Source organism: Sphaeramia orbicularis, chromosome 5 (assembly GCF_902148855.1).
Source record: "Sphaeramia orbicularis chromosome 5, fSphaOr1.1, whole genome shotgun sequence".
Classification (NCBI taxonomy): domain Eukaryota; kingdom Metazoa; phylum Chordata; class Actinopteri; order Kurtiformes; family Apogonidae; genus Sphaeramia; species Sphaeramia orbicularis.
In genome coordinates this window covers 58,131,649-58,141,713 of record NC_043961.1, presented here as the reverse complement: position 1 = coordinate 58,141,713, position 10,065 = coordinate 58,131,649, and positions in this window count along the sequence as shown.

Below are 10,065 nucleotides of genomic sequence, written 5' to 3'. Positions count from 1 at the left end.
TACTTAACACAAAAATGTATAGATTTGCAGACTAGCCTTTTACAAAAAATGTGAATAACCTGAAATATCTTAAGAGAAGTATGTGGAATTTTAACAATATTCTGCTTGTTACTAAATGTTTTTGGTATTTGTAGATCTACTGTGATCTGTAAGTTGTAATGCACATGTATAAATGATAAACTAAGGCGTAATATTGTTAACATTGCACTTATTTTTCTTCAGGTTGTTCACATTTGTCCATTCAAGTACAGTTCATAGACAGTTTCATTATGGAATTTTACTTTTTCACTCAAAAACATAGACAAAACTTTGGAGTTGACATTATTTATCAGTTCTTATCCTATTATTTATATTATTTGACTGGTCCGGCCCACTTTAGATCATATTAGGCTGTTTGTGGCCCCTGAACTAAAATGAGTTTGACACCCCTGATGTACATGATCAGTAAATTAAATGTAGGAAAATACAAGATTTTCACAGAAAAAAACACAAAATACAGAAGATAATATTACAATAAATGGTGATAAATCATTTAAGGAAGGTTAAATATAGAGAAAAATTCATTTAGGAACTGCCACAAAAGTAACACTGGGTCTTCATGGGTTAAGTTTTCTTCTATCAGACACTCAAAACATCTTTGTGTATTTAAATATTATAAAATAAGTAACAACAAAATGCTAATGCTACATTTTGTCCTCTTCAACTCCTGGTTGTAGGCCTGAAGATGGGAATACAAATGTGACCCTGAGAGCTGCCGGGGTCAGACTTGGGTGTGACTCCAGGGTTAATTATACAGCATAGGCCCAGTGAGTGACAAAGAATATTGACACACTTTGACCTGCATGTCTCTAATTAAGTTAGGTGAAAAGGAAAAAGGATCAGAGGACCTTCCAGAGTGGAGACCTGGCCCTGGATACAAGACCTTAGGCCAGAAAGTGATGGAGAAATGTACTTTGTATCTGTGAGATCTAAACTGGCTGCCTCGAGTGGCCACCTGGAAGAAAACTAGAAGAAACGTGTCCAAATCCCCCAGAGATTAAACCGGTCCGCATGCGCCAAATAGATTCAGGAGTGACATTTTTATGCCTCTAGCATCTAGAGTCCCCTGGGACAGCTCTCTCAACCCTTGACCTTTTCACACGCTGGCCTTGCGCATCTGTCACCCACGATAACAGCATCAAAATTGATTCCAATTACCTCACAGTCCACAGCAGACAACAGAAAGGGAGGTCAGCAGATCCTGATTGGTTCTATGTATGAAATGAAATGAAATGGAAAAAAACACTGCAAAAAACACTTGAAGCTCGTGGAACTTTATTTACAACGTCAACATGTAGACAACTGATTTCTTTGGTACTGTTATAGTTTCAGAAAATTAGAAGATTTGTAAGAAAAAAAATGAGTAGTGACATTAGGTTGCATTATTATTATTATTATTATATGTTTACATTGTTTGCACTGTTACATTTGCACATTTTTATATTACTTTTATATATTTTTTTAAATTTCACTCTTTCATACAGTATATCTCTAATTTGCAAATATTTTCAGTTGCACACTATTTTATATTTTATATCTTTAACACTTGTCTGTGTGAAAAGAAAAACACATACGTATGCTCATTTCAGCACTATATGACAACAACAAAGCTGAACCCATAAAGACCCAGTGCTACTTTTCTGGCAGTTCTTGATATTTTTTTTTCTTTTCTTTTTTTGACCTGCCACGCCCCCCCCCCCCCCCCCCCCCCTTCGGGGGACAACTTTATTATTAATTACAGCTTATACTTAACAAGTGACCAGTAATAATTTCAAGTTTATACTATTGACCTACAGTCCTTGCTAGTATACAGGGGTTGGACAAAATAATGGAAACACCTAACATTGTGGCATCATAGAAGGTGTTTCCATTATTTTGTCCAACCCCTGTATATGTACATAGAGGGAGGGGGTTCATATAAACAAAAGTGCACAGGGACGAGACTTAACAAAGTGGCAGATTGACACACGACAGTGGTACAGAACGAACATAAGACAAGACAGTGAGACAAAACAGACATAAGGCAAGACAGTAGGATAGGACAGACACAAGACGGGACAGTGAGACAGGACAGACATAAGACAAGATAAATGGACAGACAAATTAAGTGGTCACTCTTACTGATGTTACTGTCGATTTCTTGTTGTATCTGAAGAAAAAAAAAGAAAAACACATATGTATGCTCATTTCAACCCTATATGAAAATAACAAAGTTGAACCCAGAAAGACCCAGTGCTACTTTTCACAGTTCTTAAATTAATTTTTCTCTGTATTTAACCTTTCTTAAGGGATTTATCACCATTTATTGTAATATTATCCTATGTATTTTGTGTAATTTCAGTGTACATCATGTATTTTTCCCCTTATTTAATTATTTGATCATGTAGATGTTCATGAGATGATATCTCAAATCATTTGTCCCATCTGCCGTTAAGTTTGTAAATAGCCTGTAGGCGAGCCAGTGGGGAACAAAGCACTGTTAACTATGATGCCTTATTTATTTATTTATTTACTTACTTACTTACTTACTTACTTACTTACTTACTTACTTACTGTATTCATTGTATTTATTGTACTATGTGAGACTGATTGTTTTGGTGATATGTGAGATGTGTACACTTCTGTCACAAATCAAATTGCCCTTCGGGGACATTAAAGATTTTTCAGTTCAATTCAGTTCAATTCAATGAAACCTCAGTGAGAATTCAAAGGTTATTATATCAAAACAAAGAAAACTGAAGAAAAAAATGACTTTTTCAGCAAATATATCAATAACTGAATATAATCCAAGTGTCTCCATCCACTATAATTTTTCAAAGTCCATGGGTTTTACTGGTGAATCAGTGTTGTAGAAGAGGATGGTGTTTATACATTCACTACGGAGCCTCTGAACGTCCAAATGGGTCATATCTGATGACCATGAAAAGACGATAAACTGCATTTTACACCAATTACTTACATGTATTGATAGGATTAACACTCTGTTAAAAAAAAAAAAAAAAAAAACTGTAAAAAGTGGTATTATACCGACAGCTGAGGCGCCAAAATAATACTGTTAAATAACAGAAAATAACCATCACATAAAAATACGGTAATTTTCCATAATTTAAATATAGTTTTTTGCCCTAACTTTACATGACATTTTACATATATTTTTTTACTATTTAATGTTTAATAAAGAATATTTACATGTATTAAAACAATCAAATTATAAATAAATAAATAAATAAATAAATAAATATACACATATATATGTGTGTGTGTGTGTGTGTGTGTGTGTGTGTGTGTGTGTGTGTGTGTATGTATATATATAAAAACTGTATTTGGACAGTTTATCAGTGCTTATACATGTTATACATTCACAAAAATACATTTATTCAACATTTTTGTTGTGAAACCTCAATAACACAAGATATTTGTCAATTAACAAACAAGTCTAGTTAAACTTACAGAACAAATACTTCTTTTACAGTTAACTGTCAGTAATTTTATCTCATTTTATTTGATTTTATTTTATTTTTTTTACAGTATTAAACTTTAAATTAACAGTTTAATCTCATAAATAGAAAAGAAATATTTGTGAAATTACAATACATTTGCAAATGTATATTAACTGTATTTTTCTGTGAAAAAAGAAAAAAATTTCTTTTAAAAAATTGAAATTTTATGGTTATTCACAGTTACAGTTTTTTCATGTTATTTTCCATTTGACATGTAAAATCACAGTCTGTTTTTGTCATTTCATTGATATTTTCCTGTATCTTAAAAATACAGGAAAAATCTGTAAAATAAACAGTGAAAATTCTGTTAAATTACAGATTTTTTTTACAGTGTAGATCAACATGTATTAAACAGTTTAGATCAGTAGATGGTTTTGGTCACTAATAGTGGATGTTTGGGTCTTTATGGGTTAATGTGACTTTTACACTGTATAAAAACACACTTGCCTGTAAATGTTTTAAGCCTGTAAGATCTTATTTGCATGTAACATTGGGAGTCCTGCATGATAATAATCATAATTAAGACTCCTAACTCTGTTTCCACTTTCATTATATAACCATTTGTGGGTTTATCTGCTCTGTTTGCACTAATTGTATTCTTTGAAATTTAATAATGTTTTATTCGTTCCGTCAGTGACCCAATTTTTCCACAGAGATCATTAAACTTTCATTTTTTTTCTCTCCTTATCTTTCTCTTCTATTTTTAATATTTCATCTTTGTCTCAACTATGTGATGTAGAGTTTAAAAAAATGGGGGAAGGGTCCTTTTCTGTCATATTTTCACAATTGTCATTTTTATTATAACACATTAAGGACGTGTCCTCGTGTAATTGTTAACCCTTTCATGCATACTGGTCACTACAGTGGACAGTTCTTCTGCAGCTGTTCTCTTGTATATTCATGGATTTTGTTGTTTTAGTTCCATATCAGCCAACACAGTGGACGCTTATGCATCATCTCATACACTGCAATTGATACCATTACTGTAACTTCGCTATTCTTGATAAAATTGATCTGCAGTAACATGTTTGAGTGTAAAATAATTGCTTATTATTTTTATTAGACTGTAATTAACACCAAAAAGTTTTTCTTTTTTCATATTATCTCCATGACGTGAGTACTGACTAGTATTGGAGTGTGTTAAAATATGACAAAACTTCAGATTAGCAGCATGAAAAATGTTTTTATGTCATAGTTTTTTACACAGCATATTAGTAAATACATGTTTCTTTGCTTCAAAAATTGAACGCATGGTGTCCAGCTGAGTGGACTTTTTTACAACTCCATATAAAAAATAAGTTGAGAAAAATTAGAGGACTGAAATTATTAACAAGACTAAAATGAGAAAAAAACAAAACAAAAACAAGACAAAAAAAAATGTACAAAAATAGAGATAAAAATGAAATACAACATTCTCATTCTTATTTAGTTTTCATCTTGTTTTTGTCTCATTTTTTCCCTCTAAAACATTGTGCATAAATGGAGAATCTAGTATGATTAAAGTCATCTTAAACCTTCAAAAAAAAAAAAAAAAAAAAAAAAAAATTCAATCGCATTGTTTTTTCAATCCAGTCCAATCTAACTTATTTGTAAAGCACTTTAAAACAACCACAGTGGACCAAAGTGCTGTACAGAAAAAATAAATAAAAACCACAATAACAGAGTAAAATACAAGAATAGATTAAAAGACATAGAACAGCTGTAAAGAATAAAATTAACCCTTTCATGCATGAATTATGAGAACCAAAATCGAGATTTTTTTCCTGAGTGTTTTTATTCCTCTTTAGGCATGAAAACACAATGCAATTGAATTTCTTTTTTAACCCTTTCATGCACAGTGGTCACTACAGTGGACAGTTATTCTACAGCTGTTCTCTTGTATATTCATGGATTTTATTGTTTTAGTTCCATATCAGCCGACACAGTGGACACAAGTGCATCAACCCATACAATGTAATTCATACCATTACTGTAACTTTGCTGTTCTTGATAAACCTGATCTGCACTAACATGTTTGAGTGTAAATCAATTGCTTGTTATTGTTAATAGACTGTAATTAACCATTTTTCTAAAACAAAAAGGTTTTTTTTTTTTCATATTATCTCCATTAAATGAATAATAACTAATATTAGAGTATGTTAAAATGTGACAAAACATCAGATTAGTAGCATTAAAAAAAATATTTAATAGTTTTCACACAGTGTATCAGTAAATACATGTTTCTTTGCTTCAAAAATTAAATGCATGATGTCAAACTGAGTGGATATTTTTGCAACTCAATGAAAAATAGGTTCATAAAATTTTTTTCGATCACATTGTTTTTTTTATGCCTAAAGAGGAATAAAAACACTCAGGAAAAATAACTTGATTAGGGTCAAAAAACGGTATTCAAAATCTCTCTGAAGTGACATTTTAGAGACAATTTGACCCATGTTTTTACTTTTAAATTCATTTTCGCTTTAGTTGGACCATAAGGGATTATCTAAAACAAGGAGCTACTTTATATTGAAATAAATGTTGGAATGTGAATCAATTAAAGTTCGCTCTCTGACGGGACATTAATGCGTTTGACCCATTAAGGTTCTCATAATTCATGCATGAAAGAGTTTAATAAACCTGTTTTTTTATGAAGGTAGATTTGTTTCTTTATTGCTTTTACAAAAAAAAAAAAAAAAAAAAAATCAGTAAGAAGAAGTGTTTGAATGAAAAAAAAAACTTACGACACAAAAAACTGCATTTGAACATGTTTTTTCTTTGATTGAAGTGATTTTTTTTTTTTTTAATTGATTTTTTTTTAATGAATTTTTTTTTTTTTTTTTTTTTTTGGTTAAAGCTATAAAGAAACAAATCTACCTTCATAATTTTTTGTGGAGTTCCAAAAACGCCCACTCCGCTGGACACCATGTGTTTAATTTTTGAAGGAAGGAATGCAATATCAGAAAGTGATCTACTGTGTGAAAACTATCAAATCAAAACATTTTTAATGCAGCTAATCTGATGTTTTCTCACATTTCATTGTATTCCCAATTTTTATTAGCAATTGATTTACACTCAAACATGTTAGTGCAGATCAGGTTTATCAAGTAAAGCAAAGTTATAGTAATGGTATGAATGTCAGTGTATGGGATGGTGCATGAGCGTCTGCTGTGCTGGCTGATATGGAACTATAACAACAAAACCCATGATTATATTAGAGAACAGATGTAGAATAGCTGTCCACTGTAGGGACCAGTATGCATGAAAGGATTAAAAAATAATAATAATAAAATAAAATAAAAATAAATAGATGGACAGAGCAAATACATTAATAAACAAAGGTGATCAAGAGAAAGTAGCAATTGCAATGTACACTAGTAATAACAAAATACATTCAGTATGTTCTGCTCAAAAAGGAGTGGGAAGAAGAAAACTTATTAAACCCCACCCCCTTCTCACATGTATTCAACATAACACATGACTTTTGTTTCCTTAACCCTTTCATGCATGAATTATGAGAACCTTAGTCAATATTTTTTTCTTGAGAGTTTTTATTCCTCTTTAGGCATGAAAAAAAAAATGCAATTGATTTTTTTTTTTTTTTTTTTACCTATTTTTCGTACTCAGCTGGACACCATGCATTTAAGTTTTGAAGCAAAGAAACATTTATTTAAAAATCAGCATCAGAAAGTGATATACTGTGTGAAAACTATGAAATAAGAACATTTTTAATGCCACTAACTGCTAAATTGCTACTGTTTTCTCACATTTTATCATACTCTAAAAAAAAGTTATTACTTCTTTCATGGAGATAATATCCTCCTGAGACCCAGGAAATTGACAGTTTTAGCTTATTTACATTAAGATAGATAGATAGATAGATAGATAGATAGATAGATAGATAGATAGATAGATAGATAGATAGATAGATAGATAGATAGATAGATAGATAGATAGATAGATAGATAGATAGATAGATAGATAGATAGATAGATAGATAGATAGATAGATAGATAAAAAATACAGAAGAACAGATAAAACCTAAATAAAAGAATAAAATACAAGAATAGATTAAAAACATTTAAAACGCTGTACAGTTAAAGCAATGAGACTCAGTTGTCCACTCCACTGATAAAAACTGTATTTGGACAGTTTATCAGTGCTTATACATGTTATACATTCACAAAAACACATGTATTCAACATTTTTGTTGTGAAACCTCCCGTAATTACAGAAGATATTTGTCAATTAACAAACAAGTCTTGTTAATCTTACAGAACAAATACTTCTTTTATGGTTAATTCTCAGTAATTTTATCGGGTTTTAATTTTTTTTTTTACAGTATTAAACTTTAAATTAACAGTTTAATCTCATAAATAGAAAAGAAATATTTGTGAAATTATCATACATTTGCAAATGTATTTTAACTGTATTTTTCTGTGAAAAAAGAAAAAATTCTTTTAAAAAATGGAAATTTATGGTTATAGATAGATAGATAGATAGATAGATAGATAGATAGATAGATAGATAGATAGATAGATAGATAGATAGATAGATAGATAGATAGATAGATAGATAGATAAAAAATACAGAAGAACAGATAAAACCTAAATAAAAGAATGAAATACAAGAATAGATTAAAAACATTTAAAACGCTGTACAGTTAATGCCAAATTTAAGAAGAATAAAAACACTCAGTAAAAAAATCTCGATTAAGGTTGTCAAAATTCATGCATGAAAGGGTTAAATAAATACCAAACACCGGCTCTGTGAACTTTCCCTATTAATGTGCCATGAGGGTTTCTAAAAAAAACTCCTTTTTTTTTTTCTTCTTGGTGTGAAATAACCTTTGGAGTTTTATTTCCCCCCTCAAGCAGTAGGTAAGGGAGCACAGCAGAGACTAAGAGAGAGAGAATAATGAACAGTGAGCACGGCCCTGGTAGTTCAATGAGTGCAGATGATGAATGACCATGGGGAGGGAGTCCAGGACCAGAGCAGAGGTACAGCCATTTGTTACTCTGCTGTCACAAATGTATTTTTAATGAATCTGCACCTCTGACTCCTCTGCAGAGCACCACTGTTCCTTAAGGCCAGCGTGACCCCAATATTTTCCTGAGACGCAGCGGCTCCGAGCAAAACCCACTTTAGCTCCGTGGTCTATGTAATGTAAATAACCTTCTCCTTGTGTTTGCTGAAGCCATCAGTCTAGCTCCTCATTATTATTATCCTTACCTGCGCTGAAAATAAGGGCCGTCCCTGTCACTGCGCTGGAAGCAGGTGGTGGAGGTTTCACCTTGAATTTACTCCTGTGTTTCTCACACTAGTTCTTGGCTGAATAAAACAAAAAGTCCTTCACAACAGCTTTTAGTTTTTACACTTGAAATTTAATTCACATTTTTACCTAGGTACCAAGGTACTGTGATCACTTTGCTTTGTGTGTTTGTGTGTTTGTGTGCGTTTGTTTGTTAGATAACTCAAAAAGTTATGGACGGATTTTCATGAAATTTTCAGGAAATGTTGATACTGGCACAAAGAAGAAATGACTAAATTTTGGTGGTGATCGGGGGGGGGGGGCAGATCTGTCTTGGCAGAGGCCTGTGCGAGTGCTTTTCTTGTTTGCTTGTTTGTTTGTTTGTTTGTTTGTTTGTTAGCAACTTTACAGGAAAACTGTTCCAACCATCTTTACCAAATTGTACCCACAGATAGGCCGAGGCCCTGGGACCAACCCATTCAATTTTGGGCCAAGTAGTCAGTAGTCAGTATGATGGGATCTGGAACAACCATGTCACAGCCGTCCACTGCCACATTTAGTGTTTTTGTGTCAGCTGGTATTGTTTTAGATCCACAATACTAACATTTATGAATAAAAGGAGAATTAACAATAGTAAGTCTATAAGTTTATTCCTAATAAAGTACTGGTACTGACCAGAGCATCATGGGTAATGTCACTTCCATCCACCAGCAAAAGTTTTCACATACACGTGCTATTCAAAATCCAATATTTCTGAAAATAGAGCTTCCACTGTCAAATAATATCAGTAGTCTGTGCACAAATGGATTAGCATTATTTCAACACAGTTCTATGCATGTCCTACAACTTTTTTTTTTTGTTTTGACAAAAATGGCCACTCATTTGACCCCCTAAGTAAATTTTGGCCGGGGAAAACTATTCCAACCATCTTTACCAAATTATACCCACAGATCGGCCTAGGCCCTGGGATGAACCCATTAAATTCAAAATCAAAATCTACAATTTTCTCTCATTATTGAGCAATTTTTGAAAATTCATAAAAAATTAAAAACGACTCCAATTAGGCAAGGCAAGGCAGCTTTATTTCTACAGCACATTTCATGTACAAGACAATTCAAAGTGCTTTACATAAAACATTAAAAGCATTACAGAAGAAGGCATGAGAAAAGCAAACAAACAAACAAACAAACAAACAAACAAAAATCAGATAAATAGATAAAAGAGATAAAAACTTAGCCTCCAATTTGATCCACCTGTAGCTTAGAACAATATCTTGTATCTGGTACTAAATTGTCCACA